Here is a 16813-nt window from a genome sequence, read left to right as displayed (position 1 = left end):
GTCTACTCCTAATGTTTCATAAATTACTGGCATGCAATTATGTTGCATTATGACACCCAAACTCAGCATCGTGTGCCCAACATCTTCCCCCTACTACAACACACATTACAAAACAGATTAACCCACACACACACAGACACAAACAGACCGCTCCTGTTGTTGCCCTCTCTGGGAAATCTCACAGCTTGGGTTCTTTAGCTACTGTTTTGTCTGGCCCTCCATTCAAAATGGCCCCCTCATGACCACGCACATTATCGTCCGGGCAGGCAGCCCCCGAGTGGACTGAGGCTCCCCGGGTGCAAGCAGTGATTCATGGCACAAGGGTCTGTAAAAGAGCAGCCTCGCCCCACACTGCAGCCCTTCAAGGGGACAAGGAGAGCAGAGGCTGTTTGGCAGTGGGGGTGAATCAAAAGTCTGGCGAGAGGACTGAGCCCTGTTGAGACCACGTGGGCCCGGGGAGGTGTTTTCTTGTGTGTGTGTGTGTGTGTGTGTGTGTGTGTGTGTGTGTGTGTGTGTGTGTGTGTGTGTGTGTGTGTGTGTGTGTGTGTGTGTGTGTGTGTGTGTGCGCATTCGCGTGTGTGTGCGTGTGCATGTAGAGAGAGAGTTGGAGTGACAGTGAAAGAGAGAAACACGGATGGGTAAACCCAAACTAATGCTGTGTGGAGTGCGTCTGTTGAATCTACGCTGCTCCCTATCCTGAGGACAATCTCGCAGCAGCTTTTTAACAATCTTAGCTCCGAGGCAAGTACAAAGTACTAAATGTTTAGGGGTTATCTCTAACACTTCCCCAATCTAACAGAGCCCCAGTTTAAAGGGCATTGGGAAAAAGACACTGTGAGAAACAAAGAGAGCTCATGAATAAGAGCTGAAAAATGATAGTAGTTCCTAGGATTGATGAAACCCTATCAGGTTTTGTGACAGGCAGCGAGACACACAAATTCTTTCCCCTCAGGCAAGAAGGTGTAATTTCCCCTTCCACTGTCACAAGAGCCTGTAGCTCAATGACTGACTGATTCAAGGTAATTTGTAATGTACAACATGTAGGCACAAATCTATCTATCTATCTATCTATCTATCTATCTATCTATCTATCTATCTATCTATCTATCTATCTATCTATCTCTGTTCTTGCAGATCAAGACACTCAGAATAGAAACACTGGCATGCTGCTCCGTTGTAACACACGGTGGGATGCGGATGAAAATGCTGGCCCCACAGGACACACACGTACACACACACACACACACACACACACACACACACACACACACACACACACAGATACACACACACATACATAAAGAGCGGACTGCTGTGGGGCTGACGCAAGACTATCTCTGTCTCACGTGTCTCTCCCCTACGGCCGCCCGCTGCTCCTGACCTTCGAGATGTTTTTCTCTCTCCTTCTCCCTCTCCCTTTATTCCTCTCTATTTCACACTCACACAACAGACACACACACACACCCTCACTCACTCACTCTTTCTCTCTCTCTCTCACACACTCACTCACTCCCTCACACACACACACACACACACACACACACACACACACACACACTCCTCCCTTTTCTGCACACCTCCAAGCCACTCAGTATTTTGTCATTAAAAGGCATTGCATTTCAAGCTTGGATCAAGCAGATGGGGCTGCGTAAGCATTGCTGCTCCTTCACACGGCACCTTGGCTTAAGTACAGATAGTCCACATGCATTACAGCACTCTCCCCTAAATACATGCACACAAACACACATGGGAACACATACACACACACACACACACACACACACACACACGCACACACACACACACACACACATGCACACGCACACGCACAACCTTCCTGGAACCAGAGAATCAGCCCGGTTGTGGATGGCTGCTTCATGTGGGTAGTGTGTATCTCAGCTGTGTAATGCCTAGCTGATGTAGTTGAAAGCCTTAAGATGGGCTCTACAAAACAACAACGCTGAGCAGGAGACAAAGGTATCATCTCTTAGCAGAGAAATGTCCTGGTTACTCATTCTTATGCTAACATACTTATTAGTCCATGCTGGAGACCAATGGTTTGTGCTTTCCAATGGCAAAACACTGACAGGAATACTCATAAAGTTCAATGGGTTCACACACACACACACACACACACACACACACACATATACACATACGTGAATGTAATATAATTATATCTCGCTGCCATTAGACAAATTTCTCTGTCTTTCTTTCATTTTCTCTCACTCTCAACATTTGCATATTCCTTTGGGTGTTTGAGTTGAGCAGCTCTTTCCTTTTCCCTTCTCTTGTCTTCCAAGCAACAAATGTCAGCTAATTACACCATAGCTGTTTGGACGAGCTCCATCTTTCCCTGTGCTCTGCTGTGCTTGTTCTCTATGGGGCTGCAGGAAGAGTCAGGCAGCCAAGACACCAGTCAGTGACAGCCAGCGGTGGGGGTTCAGCTACAAGGCTGCACCCCCCTAGAAATTGATTCCCCAAGAGAGGACTCATCAATACTTATCACAAATGATACAACCAGCTCACACCAACCTGCGGGGGATATAATGTATCATTCACAGCCAGAGATGAAGCAGTAATGGTTAAACCTGATAGAATCAGGTCTGGTAACACACAAGGCTAAAGAGACAGTCACAGGCGAAACAAGTATTTCCCTGAGCTCTGCATTCAGTAAAAACCTTCTCATAAAAGATCCCATTTGATCTGGTGACACACTTGCAGGCACAAGGCCATCAAGTCAGGCAGCAGAGAAAAGTGCAAGTCATTGTCTGTGTGTGGAACAACAAACTGCCACCTTGGTGTGTGTGTGAAGTGAAGCCTTGAGGACGCAGCCGCGCCCCTGAGTACAGCTAGCTCTCAGACAGAAAAGAAAAGAGAAAGAAAAAAGAAAGAAAGAATGGGACGGAGACAGGAGAAGAGCAAAGCTGCACGTAGCAATACATATATGAACAACTAAACACAATCCAAGATCCTAACCTAGAAGCACTGTAGGGCACAGTTAACAACCATTTACATTCGCCGCTGGCTATGAACAGATAGCAAACTCAAAGGATGTTTATTAGGCGCGTACGTTTCAGACAAATATTCTGATTAGAATGGGAGAAATCTAATTAATTGCTTGATTCACTGAATGAACCCCGAATTTGTAATGTAATCATAACAACTGCTTTTCAAGGGGCTCTTGTTAAATTTAATTGGGGAGAAAAAAAAAACATCCTCTTTCACTGAATGAATGAAAATCAAATTAGGCCTGAAACTGGAGGAGTCTGCAAGTTTGTTCTGGCATGCCATAAAAAAACTGTAAAAGCAGGAATGTGTGACAATATATATTTTTTAAGTCACACATCAACTATTTTGTAACACGCAAACATACACCGGTGGGATAGAGAGACAAGAGAGAGGGGATGTGAATACTCTTTACTATACTGGATACTCACTGACGTTAGAGATGTCTTCAGCTCCTTGACATAACTGCTGTAACACCTGGAGAAAAAGCAGAAACAAAAGATCAGTGTGGTTCAGGTCAAAAATATAATCTGAGTCATAGGAATAAAATGTGTCTCCACTACTTGTAAGATAGTCAAATGATTAGTTTATATGCATTATATTTGAGATAATGCTGGAAGTTTTCCTTTTGAGAGCCTGAAGAAGATGAAGCCCCTGAAACTACCTGGATATCAAAGTTAAAGTTGCACAGCTTAGTATTTGTGATTTTCAGGCACATCAGACAAAAAAAAAAATACAGTGACGTCTGAAACACAGCTGTAGATACACACACACACACACACACACACACACAGTTAGATGTTCACACGCACAAAAAAGTCTTTCTCCCCGAGCCCTTTCTTGTAAAACCTGTTTGTTAGAAATGGATCTAGACACTGGAGCTTTGAGTGTGAGGATATTTTCCCCAAACACAAGACAGTTCTTGCAGAGAACCAAGCCTTACCAACGTTCTCACGCCCATCTCTCATGCATTGTCTCTAAGGCCCTCCTGTGCTCTTACAGCCTGAGCCTAATCTAAGTAGCTCACCATAACAGACGCCACCCTGCAACATATATCATACTGCATAGACACATAGAAACTTTTATTTACGCTAATATACTCCTATTCTTGAACATAAATACAAACAAATACAAACTTCAAGCCCTCTCATACACGGGGAAGCACTTTCTTATAGACATTTCCAGACACACCAACACACATAAAGTGTTATAGCGCTTGTGGGTAGCTATCTAACAGGGTTTTGTTGACAGTAAACAGGTCCATCTGGTCAACAGCAACAGAATCAAGTCTGGTGGATACTTCATTAGCTCAGATGTGGTCAACTATTGCAATGACATATTTCTCTCTTTCAGTTTAGGGACCAAATCTTACACACAGTTTAAAAAAGCTGTGATTGTCACTGCAGAGTTTTAGTAATTCCTGTAAATGCCACATGTTAGAATGACATGCCTTGATTATGCCACGATTAAAAGAAAATGGGTGTATTGCAGTTTGTGAGCCTAAGTGATTTTGTCTTTTCAGATAACCTCCAGTCATGTCAAAGTCTGTGGCACATAATGCAACACACATCTGTCATTACCGCTCAGTTCATCACTGAGCAGAAATCACCTCCACTGACTGTTGATAATAACCAGAATGATCGAACTGAAACGGTTCGCTTCATTATCTTCACTCTTACACAGACAGACAGACAAACACACACACACACACACACACACACACACACACACACACACACACACACACACACACAAATACTTTGATAACTCATCTCAGTGATAATGATAACAGAGAGCCAGGTAGGCTGAATTCATCTTCAGCTTTTTCATAAAGGCTTATTAGTGGATGATTAAAGGATCTCTGCTCATAGGGCTTCAGCACAGAAAATGATTTGCCAGCCACGAGGCAGGTGAATTACACTGGATAAGAAAGCCAGTGCTGTCTGCCATCATTTGCCTGACTGAGAATCTGGCTGTTAGTCTATTAACCTCATTTTATTCTAAGATCTTACCAGTTTTACATCAACTAGAGATGGATAAAATATCACAAAAAAAACTAAATTTTAAGGCTGCCCCCAAACAAAGATTTTCCTTGTCAATTAAAAGTCTTTAGTTCAAGTGATCAGTCGACTAGTCATTGCACGTTTATGATATCAATGTAATTATTTAGATATGTATTTTTGGGATGCATCAGAAAATGGTTTGAGTTCCAAAAATGTTGAAAGCAATGTTGCTGACACTGTGCTACATTACAGAGAAATACAAAACCGTATTAATGAGCCTTTAAAATACAAATTTTACAAGTGAGCAACCTGTTAACGACATTGGCAAAGCGGTAACTACTCTGAATGTGTTGAAACAACCACCAAGGAGACTGAACATTTTGATGATGTATTTCAAAAACATCACACAACTTAAGCTTGTAACAACACAATATAGAGAGAAATGCACAGGTGCACAAACATGGAGTCAACAAGGTAATTTAGCGAGTTAACAAGATAATTTAGCATCTCCCGTCCCCATGAACACTTGGATAAGCCTAATAGTGCCTATTTATCTAAGCTATCTAACATTAATGCAAGTGGCCATGCTAAGTGGCTAACGTTAGGCTACCTACATGTTTCAAATGATGAACCATGTTTATCAGGCCTGTTTATACCTGCAGAGTTTGCATGTCACCTTCTTGGGATCGTCCTTTACCCTCTTGAAATGTTCCCACACTTTGGATTTCCAACCTCACAAATGTAAATACTGTCTAACAACCACAGGGACCAGCCATATACAATGTCTGATTGAGTGACTGAGTGTTGCCACTTCCTTTGGAGTTTTTTTTTTTTCCTGCAACAAACTGACCAATCAAAACTCGGTCGACTAAGACTCCTATCATCAACTAATGTTTGGTGGACTATTAGGAGGGCAGCCCTCCACCATTTCCCTAAGACTTAATTTAAACAATTAATTGACTCATAATTGTTGTATATTATATTTCAGTTGACTAACGTTAGTCTGCTAATTGACTACTAGTTTCAACTCGATATGATGAACGTTAAAAAAACATCAAAACATTTTTATCATTGAATAATAGAATTAAATCAAAATCAAAACTGAAACAACTATGAGTATTTTACCATTTTATGACAAGTAAAAAGAAGGTTCACCCAAGCATTACTTTAATGCAAGAGAATACATGTAATCATGTTTTGGAAAGTGACACAAAGCTATTTGTTATTGCCTATAAGAAAGTGATAAAACAAATTACTGCCCTAAGTTATTAAGTTTAACACTTTTTGAGTAACAACCTAAATGTCATTTTATAATAGCCATCATTACTTACTAATTTCCATCTAATTAACTTGAAAGGCAAAAAAACAAGCAAATGCAAAAACAGGAACTATCTGCAAAGGTATAATTACCTGCATTTACACTCCAGGCATGCTTACACATGGACATTGTACAACCTAACTGTTGTGACGTCTCTCTGAATTGTCTTGTTTGGTTTCCCTAATCTACCCCCCTTCCCTCAGCTACACTGATGTTGACTTTACTTTGGTAGTCACACAGCAGCTCTCAGGCATCTGTACAGGGTTAAATACAAGGGTTGGACTTTTGTATAGCTACAGAAAGAAAGAAAGAAAGAAAGAAAGAAAGAAAGAAAGAAAGAAAGAAAGAAAGAAAGAAAGAAAGAAAGAAAGAAAGGTCATACATGCTTCATGTGAGTCTTCTCTACAAAGAACTCTCTTGATATTCAAACATAGAAAACAAGTGTAATCTGAAAATACACATATTGAGATTGGCCTAAAATCCCTTGCTTTTTAATATTTGATGCCTTGTTAGAGGAGCGACAGTGGTGAGGTGTTTGTCTCTGTTGTCTCTGTTGATCTCTGGCACACCGGGTCCCTGTGGGAGTGAGCAAGTGAGACTTGGCCGCAGACATTTTCCTGAAGCCCCCAGAACAAAACAGGCAAGTCTTGACAGTCTGTCCGCCACAGAGTCGTCACACAATCAGTTGCAGGAAACCAATCCCTAAATAGCAGTGATTCATCTCTTCATCACACACAATGCCAGTACACAGTGCACAAAGAAGCTCTCTCTTCCTCCCTCTCTCTCTCTCTGTCTTACCCTATCTGTCTCAACCCCTTCCCCCCCAGTATGGTCTCTCATGCTGCTTAAAAATAAGTGCTTCTCCCAGCTTTCTTTGCCCTGTGATTTACTGGCAGTGTTTAACTGCAGGGCAGCATCTTTTATCGTTACATGATCTGGGGCTGAAACCTGACAAAATGGAATCTCTGTGCAAGTACCTTTGTATGTGAGTAAGTGTATGTTCAGGGCAAAGTAGGGAGCGGGTGGAGGAATAAAGAACTTGTGTGAGAAACGTTTGTCTAAGTGCAATTCAAATCCTCCCAGCCTCCCGGTGCTGTGTATGTGTGTGAATATATGTGTGTGTTTGTCATTCCGCTAAATGGTTTCTTCCTTGACTTGATGGAGCAAGTGCCATCTCAAGGGAACGGGTTACACCACACACACACAAAGTAAAGCGCTTTGAGACTGGTGAAAAGCTCAGAACATTAGTGCAATCCACTTTTGAGAAGTAGAATATATATGAAATACCCGGCTTGATTGTGTGCCTCTGTCTTTTTGTCTGTGTATGTACTCATGTTTTGTGTTGCCATGATAACTCTTCTCTTAGTGGCAGATAGCCCGTTGTTGCATTAGCCAATCCACTTCCGTTTTTGCTTTTTTTTTTTCACAAGATAAACCTGATTCAGATATGCAGTCAACCTGGCCTCGCTGGTGACTATCCACAGATGCATTTGGAACAATGATATCAGTACAGTATGTGACCAGATCATCACCAGTGGATAATCAGGCTAGCACAGGCCTACACAACAGGTTCAGTGTATCGTTACAGCCTTGATGATCCATCAAGATGACGTGTGAAGGTCAGAATAGCCGTGACCAACACAGCTGTCACATCTCCTCCCAGCACCCTCTTGGCTAACTGGCCTTCCAAAACACTCAGCACAAAACATGGCCAACTGGGGAGCACAGGGGCCAAGGCCAACAGAACATGCCTATAACCCAGGCTGGGCTTGTATCATGACATAATTGCCCTCCATACAATAACACACAGTGGTGAAGAGGTGAATCAGAGCTGTTCTGGTGTAATGACATTGCAAATATGAGGAGGAAACTGTTTGAATATCCTGTAATGAAAAACAGTGTGATGTCTATTAGTATTGGCTTTAAAATTTAATTCAACACCCAATATAGCCACAGTTTTAAATGACTACCAGGTCTGTTGTTTGAGCAGAAAAGGCTACAGTGGAGCTGTGTGTGGACAGCAGATGTGAATCCACTTTGATTTCAATGCCCATGTGTGTGTGTGGAGTTTCTATTAAATGGATCTGCTGTCTCCTTGATCAAGGGAGTCAATAAAGGGCCAGTCCTGTCAAACCCTCAGGGGTAAGTGTGTATGCACATATGTGTCCGTGTCCACACGTGTGTGTGTCTGTGTGTGTGTGTGTGTGTGTGTGTGTGTTATGGACAGAATTTGAAGTACTCTGACAGGTGAGTGATTGAGTGCTTTCATTTCCCTCCAGCGACAACAAGACATGCACACACAAACACATAAGTAGTACACACACAAACACACACACAAACACACAGTGGAGGATGGAGAGAGAGAGAGCTGTTGTTTCCTAAAGGATGCTGCTCCTGCCTGCATGCTTAAATTAGCTCTAAATGTTTGGATTACACACGGGAGCTCTCACAGAGGATTTAGCAGCCATAGCCTAGAGTCCGGGGGATGTGTGGATGTTTCCATCTACATCCACACACACACAAATGCACATGCACACACATAAAAAGCGTTCTTGTACGGATCACAGACATATGTCACTCAAATATCGCACACTATACAGTATTGTGTAAATCCTTGAGAACATAACATAAATTGCATTAATCTGACCCTGATAAAAAAGACGATGAAGAGATGCTAGAAATTTAAAGTCAAAATGCAACTGTAAATGTAGAAAACCGCAACAGCATCCACTATTTCATTCATCAGGTTTCTGCAATGGGGAGACTGTTTTCACATTACACTTTTTTAAGAGTGCAGTCCTGGCCGCTGTTGGTGGGGGGAGGATAGGATATGCTAGCAGACGTAAAGACAGGGAGAGAAAAGAGGAGAAAAAGAGAAGGGGAATGAAGGAGGTCAGCGCCCCCAGTCTCAGATAAAGGCCCTCTCCCTCCCTTCTGCCTCGGCTTTCGAAGCCCCTGCCAGGATCGAGAGGCGTCTCACGTTACAGCTGTCTCTCAGTGTCATCGTTCAGAAAGAGAGCACAAGCGAGAGAGAGAGAGAGACAGACAGAGTGAAAGAGAGACAGACAGACAGAGAGAGGGGGAAAGCGGGACAATGCCACAGACTGAGCGAGGCTAGGCTTTCAGAGCTGGACAAGAGAAAAACAACAGCAGCAGCAGCAGCAGCAGCAGCAGCAGGTTCAACTGGATGAGGAAACCCTTGTGGTTTGGCTACCCGGTGGTGTTTTTTTTTTTTTTACAAGTAATGTTAATGCAACACAACTTTTCACTATACTGTAGAAGCATTTCAAAATCAGTGAAATGTGCGTTGACCTTTTCAAGACAAATTATTTTGAAATGTAGTGCGAACAGAGCTAGTCAGATCATTTCCTCCATACCAGCTGGGACTAACTGACAGTTGCCTAAGAAGAAAAAAGGGAAATACATTTTTAAATACCTTGTTTTGCGTGCAGTGAGAACAGAGAAAGAGAAACACACTATAGTCAGAGAAGAGAGACGGTAATGTCTGTAAGACTACGTGCTATAGGGCTCCTGTGGATTAGACATCGCTGCGTTGCCTCTCTACACATGAGTATCCTTTTTTAACCTTAAAATGCTAAAAACAGCAGCTTGTCCCAGGTCCAATAATGACTAATCCAATGGCTGCTAGCGTTTCAGTCTGTGCTGCTAACAAGGTGAGGCCATGTAGGTCAGTACTGAGTTAAGTTCAATTCAGAGTGAATGCCATTTCTGGAGAGACAGAAAAGGATCCCCATGAATTCCAGATAAAAACTTCATGAAGGAAAGTGTGCTGGATATGCAGATTTTTTTGCCCCATGCTGTAGTGCTTCCACAGTCAACACAGTGAGAGCTGATTGTACCAGTGTGGTTTACATAAAACATAGTCCTGAACAAATACATATATAGCTATTGCACAGCTCAAAACTGCTTTCCTATTTGTTTTTCTCTATCCCTGTCATTTCTCATGCCATTCCGTAGGAGTTAAATATTTAAAATTCTGGCTTAGCTTGGAGCAGGCTTTGCCAGCACAGCTAAAATAAAAAGCCTTTGTGGCAGCAGTGACCAGATTTTAAATGCTGAAGAAGATCAATAAATGGGGGCTGTCGAGGCGCAATCTCATGCATTTGTGTGTGTATGTGCGTGTGTGTGTGTGTTCTGTCCCTATGCGTAAATGCCTGTGCTCTGACAGGAAGTGTGTGCATGCGTCTGTAGATGTTTATGTTTGTGTGCGTAGGTGTCTGTGGGTGTGTATGTCTGTCTTAACACCCACCGAGGCTCGCAGCTTCCCTGCCTGCTACAAGCTATTCTATAGTATCATCAAGCACCCCACTGACCCAGGAGGCACACCAATAGAAAACCAATATCATTCCCATTCCCACATCCGAAACCTTCTTCCTATTTCTTTTCCATTCCCAGGATCCTTTTCCCATCTGAGCACAGCCAGCATGGGTGTATTCTAGTGAAAAGTGTAAATAGAGGGCCCCCTGCTACAGATTGAGAATGTCAAGGTGTGGTAAACATCAAACTAAATAGCAGGTTTTCCAGACCTCGTCGGAGTTTCCATAATCAAGTTCCTTCTGAAATAAAATGATGGGCACTTAGACAAAATGGACAGAGGGGCGAGAAAAAATGATCATTTTGTTTGGTTTTCTTAGGAAAACAAAATCTGTTCCATCCAACCTAGTTCAGCGAATGTTAAGAGACTCCCCATTTCATGAAGCCAAATAACACCAAAGCGTTTTCTTTTTATGAAAAGAAATGCATTCATGATGTTGCCATGTTTTTTTGTTTCTTGTCACTTTTGATTTTTATAAAGACCACATTAAATTGATGCTTTCGGCTCACATAAAGTGATAACCTTCTTTGCTATGTCTTTACCAGATGAGTATGTAATGGAGACAATCAGTGAATCACGAGGACTTGCATGCATGCTGCTGTATGGCTCCATAAAACAAGAAGTACATCTGTATTTTCACCTCCTCGCTAATGTACAAAACAAAAACAGCCCTGAAGTGGAAAAATCATCAGGACCTTTTGAGACTTCATTAAAAGAAACTAGCCTGGACTTTCCAAACAAGGCATCTCTTTGGAGGGGAAAATCAACCTTTTCACCTTGCTGGTGGAAAAACAGGCATCCCAACGAGACAGAGCATGCACAAACAACCTTGACTTTCATCAAGGAAATTCTCACATTGAATGATAAATAGAGGCCCAGGGGACGAACAGCAAAGAAGCAGCTTATCGCCTTTCCCTCCCAAATTTGGCCGCTCTGTCTTCTGTCTCCTGAAAGTCAACACGGGGTGACCCACTTGCACTTTACTGCTTATTGTTTGGTAATTAATCCACCATATGTAATCCACACAGAAACGCACAGAAAACTAAAATGGGTGTTGATTTGTTTAGTCTTAATTAACAGTTGAGCTTGTTCATGTGTTGCTACAACATGAGGCATATGTGCCCAATCTCATTAGCTTAGTTTACAGATGCATTTCTCATTATATAGACAGAAACACAGGCAGACACTTCTGGTTAAACATAGCCACGATATTTGAAAAGGCCCATGTTAAAATCGTCTGTCACTGAGCATGCACTTTAGACAATTATTTGTGTACCCTGATTATTATCAGGACATCCAGTGAAAATGCAGCGTTACCAAAATAGCAAGGTAACATAAGGTTAGGTAGATCATCTGAGAGCTAACCAACTTTCCAGCTGAGAGGACATTAACCTGCAAGGCCATGTAAACACGTATCAATAAGTGAGCTGCCTGCACGGGCCTGTAACACAGCAGAAAACAGTAGGCCAAGACAAACACACAGCAGCACCAATTTGATCTGTAACAATAAGAGGCATTATCAATCTAATGCCTAGAAGCTTTTAGGGCTTTTGCTAAAATGCGGCCTCTTCTCAAAGGACCATTAGCCCTTATAGGATTAATGTCTACTTCAAAAACATCTGTTTAAGTCCTCAGTTTCTTGGTACATTATTTAATTTGTCATTATTGTTTTCTGTGTGTGTGCATGCACATTCATATGTAAATGGATGAATGATGGGGAAAGATTAGGAAATACGATCAGGACTCTGTCTAGCATTAGTTCTTGAATTATTTGGTTAACACAGAGCAGACCTCTACTTCCTCTCTAAATTTCACAGCTTTGTGTCAGCGTTAACATGCAGAGATTTGACAGGGCTCCCAGATGGCCATTATTATCAATAGACTGTTTGTAGGTCTGATTAATCTCAGTCTAAATATAAAATACTGACATCAATTCCATGAAATATTTAGGTTAGGACTTACCCACAGACTGACACTGAAGCACTTGGTATAGACCATTAAAATGTGTCTTAGTTTGATACATTTACATGAGTATGGTAATGCAAATGTTTAATTTTTCTGTCAGTATCAATTTAGAGTCCTATCATGCCTAAAGCATGTACCATTTACATTCTGCTGTATCTTGTCACAGAATCTACAGTACACACTGTGGCCCAGGGTACAGTGAGAAATCAGTCAGGCTTAATGAGTGACAAACTCACTCATAGGGGTGCACAACATTGCACTATGTACTAGAATTTCCAATAACTGATCATTTCAATGGCCAGTTTCAGTGTGATCCTTGGTACATTCATACAGTACTTTTAAGGTTTGTATAATCAGTCAAGGGAATGAGCACAGTTTTGGTACAGCATTTACTTTTTTACGTTTTTGTATTTTTCTGCAGCAGCTGAACCTTTGAAAGCAGACCCTCAAGACAGTCACCACAAGTGAAAACAAGTTTTGGTTATTATCAAAATGTGGAACTAAGCTCTACTGAATCATCACAAAAGTTTTTAGAAACACAAGAAAAGTGTTACCTTTGTTCTTACAAAACAGACTAGTGGTTGTTGCATTTTAAAGAAGCAGTGTGTTATGGAAAAAAATAACTCAGTGCATAATTGTAATGCACTTGTAATTAACAGATGAATCATTCACATGTCCGATTCACTGGACATAATTTTGATCCCAACACGATGTGATACTGTAACACATTTTTAAGCAAGCGTTGACTCATAGTGACGGCTTGACCGACATATATTGCACACCTGATAAATTTCGCTTCACTTCACAAACTATGGGTTTCCTCAAAAAAAAAAAAAAAATGATAGCCCCATATTCAATACTAAAGGATTATAGAGAATACAGAATTGTGTGCACATGGGATTGTCTTTTCAAAAGCTGTCCAAGTTCTGTCAGATTCAGCACCCCCCGACACAGAGCTCGTGAACCTAATTTCACCTAATCAGCTTAGTCAATAGCAACCGTTTGCTGTGACTTTGGTAGACATGCAAATAGGGCTTAACTATGTCTATCCTTAATTCCTGAATGTTCAAGTCAAGCGGAAGTCCTCCTTTATCTCTTCAAAAACAACGGTTCCAATTTGAGAGAGGGAAAGAGAAGCAAAGAGAGAGAAAGAGAGAGAGAGAGAGAGAGAGAGAGAGAGAAGAAAACTCCAGCCGAGAGTTGTTTTTTTTTTTTTTCTTGGCCTGGCAAGGAGAGACATCTCTGATTTGAGTGTGCTTGAGGTAGCACAGTGTGCTTTCATTTCAAACCAACATGGCAAACAAACTCTGACAGATTTGTTCCCCTTTTTTCACTTTTGCTCTTGCTCACTCTCTCTCAAATTATGGGAAAACACACTGCACAAATATATTACTACTTCTTGTTGGTTTGTATGTTCAGCTCAGCTGCAGCACTTGTAGGCTGCATACACACGAGTGCATGCACAGACGCACTCATATTCAAACAAATCTGCAGAAAATGACGCTAACAATAGACAGTTGTAATAGTGGTAGAAAACTGGGAGACACTGTTCCGTTTCAATTCACTGATACCACTAATGGCTTCTTAGCAGCTCCATGAAATCAAGCAGCTGTCATATAGATGCATCAGCAGTGAGAGGAGGGAAAGCCATCCCCATAAGGACAGAGGCACCGCGCCTTCATGTTTGGCTAAACATCTGCTCCTCTGCACTCCAGCTTTGCAGCAATAAACGGGCAAACAAAAGAGGTGGGAGGTGAAATGATCAGATTTTCCATTTCAAAGCATTTGTTCGGTTTGTTTTCTTTTCCCCTCCTCTTCCTTAAACTGCTTTCAGGACATGGGGAAGAAAGTGAGATCAAGTTTTAACTCTGACGGAGAGAGCAAATGCATGGGTTAAAATAACACCTTTTGTAAGATGGATGGCAGAAATTAAATAAGGTCACCATTTTCCATTCACTGGATAATTCTTTCAGGGAAGAGTCTCCCGTCTAAACTGTTGCAAACCGGTATTATGGCTCATCCAGGGGTGAATCAAACTGTGCGTGTGTGCACATGTGCGTGTGTGTGTGTGTGTGTGTGTGATGATAAGAGATGCATGTGTGAGTGTGCACGTCCTCCAACTTGTCAATCCTGAAAATCTATCAATCACAATCACAATTCAACTTTGCGTAAACAACAGTGCACCATTTGCCAACTTACCAATAAAGGTTTGTTTAAAGAGCAATAAATACCTTTTTACCATCACATAATTATTTCAAACAACTTTGTGATTCAAAGGATGACAGTATTTGGCAGTGACATCCAGTTATATTTTATTTTTACTGTTCTTCCCTTAATGGGATTCTTGGTAATTAATATCCTTCCTTCCTTTCTTTCTTCCTTCCTTCCCTCCTCCTCCCTCCTCCATTCATTCATGTTCAGTTGCAAAGACAAACATATAGCAGCACCCTCAAATCACATTTAACAACATTTTCGCTTGAAAATAACGTCAATGCTTAAGTTTAAATGCGGCTGTACCAAAATCCCACCATATCCACCTGTCTCTCCAGAAATCACAATACTGACCCGTAACACAACCTCACTTTATATTTGCTTTTTAAAGCAAACGTCTCGACCTCAAATACAAACTGCTCCTCTTTGGGACAAAACTGGCTTCAAATCATCGCTCACAATCTCATCAGTCGCCTTAAAATTCTTTTTAAAATCACACACAGGACGCGAACTACCGTGTCATTTTTTTCTAACAAGTGTAAAACTTTGGTAAAACTTGCGAAAAAAAAAAAAAAACGTGGATCCATTTCCTTTTAAAGTAGCCAGTGTGTTTGTGTGTATGTGAGAGAGGGGAAAGGTAGGGGTGCTTGGGGGACGAATTTAAAATAACCAAGATGGCGAGAGGCTTGTTGTTTTGGAAGGGGCAGAAAAAATGGAGGATATTGTAATATACACAAAGGGATAAATTTCAACAACTCGGCCAAGCGGCTGCTAGCTTGCCTGCACGCCTCTCGGTTTGAGGAAGCGACCGCGATAGCAGCTACCCGGCAGGCTGGCCAGCAATACGAGTAGCAACACGAAAAGCTCAAACTCTCAACCCGCTGTGGAAAAAGAATATTATACGTCCAACTTAATCTGAACCGAAGGGGATATTTATGTATTTGTCGCTAATTGTTTTATTTTCGGGTCGAGGGACTATTAAACTGGATGGATTTTAACGGACGGACAGCGAGGACCAACGGCAGTCCAGTGTCTCGCAGTTTCCCCCTTTACGTTGACGGTTACAACTATGCATCCAAAACCCGACAACTGTACATTTACACGATTGTTACAAGCAAAACAGACAACAACACAAATCCTTTTAAACTTTAAATTCTCAACGATTTAACAAGTTATCAGATACGACAGCCTGGTTGAACGGTGCGAGAGAAAAGGAGAGAGGGACACAAAGACGATTCCCACTATCAGGTCACCACTCAGAAGAGGAAAAAAACACTTCGTCTGTATATAAAAAGAGAAAAAACTTTTCGACCAAATCTTCCACTGTCTATGTGCCGGATACACCGACTGAATGAATTACATCGTAACACAAAAACAAGAAACTATAAACCAGTTTACACAAGCTGGAAAAAAAAAAAGCTAAGAAACTAGAAACGAAGCCAGCTCTACGCAGCTCATCGCTTGTTCTGTGATGGGGGTAAAACAGCGTCAGTGAAATAAAACACTTACCTTTTTTTAGTTTCGACACTTTACTTATTTCCAACGTGGGTTTTTAGTTCAACTAACACTTCGGGTCGGTCTTCTTCTCGCCTCTTTTTTTCCTTGGTCGGTTTTGGTTATGAAAGAGGTCGGGGACGAATGATAAAGAAGGGAATTGGGCAGTAATTGAGTCTCGGTGTGTGAGTGTGTGTGTGTTAGTTACTAACAGCAGATTGAAGGAGACTCTTCTCAAGGTTTATTCAGCTCCACTTCAAGGAACCGACCTGACGTCAGCTCACTACTGCCACACAAAGAAAACTTATTATTTGTGCAGCGGCCGTAGTAAAGAAGGATACAGCTATTGACCGTTATTACTTTAAATGCGACACTGTCATTGACAGGGATGTAGCGGTAACTTTATTTATCATGTTAGTTGCATCTTAAGCCATGCACCTCTTATGGCGATGATCGGCCACTAGTGTAAACAAATAA

At 41.6% G+C, this 16813-nt stretch overlaps 1 protein-coding gene across 11 annotated transcripts in view; it reads right to left on the bottom strand.

The window, feature by feature from the left end:
• Nucleotides 1-16567, bottom strand: part of baz2ba (bromodomain adjacent to zinc finger domain, 2Ba) — a 67233-nt gene extending 50666 nt beyond the window's left edge. For 9 of the 11 annotated variants that reach the window (XM_056384347.1, XM_056384429.1, XM_056384355.1 and 6 more), the window contains exons 1-2: nucleotides 16352-16566; nucleotides 3441-3486 (exon numbers count right to left, since the gene is read on the bottom strand). The gene's annotated coding sequence lies outside the window, so the exon portion shown is untranslated. Of the gene's footprint in view, nucleotides 1-3440; nucleotides 3487-16351 lie in introns of all 11 variants that reach the window. The other 2 variants (XM_056384338.1, XM_056384371.1) reach the window with 1 other exon arrangement.
• Between the last annotated feature and the right edge of the window lie 246 nt (nucleotides 16568-16813).

The sequence above is a fragment of the Seriola aureovittata genome, chromosome 1 (assembly GCF_021018895.1).
Source record: "Seriola aureovittata isolate HTS-2021-v1 ecotype China chromosome 1, ASM2101889v1, whole genome shotgun sequence".
In the NCBI taxonomy this organism is placed as follows: Eukaryota; Metazoa; Chordata; class Actinopteri; order Carangiformes; family Carangidae; genus Seriola; species Seriola aureovittata.
Note: the sequence above shows the minus strand (reverse complement) of the source record. Positions and strands in the feature narration are given on the sequence as shown.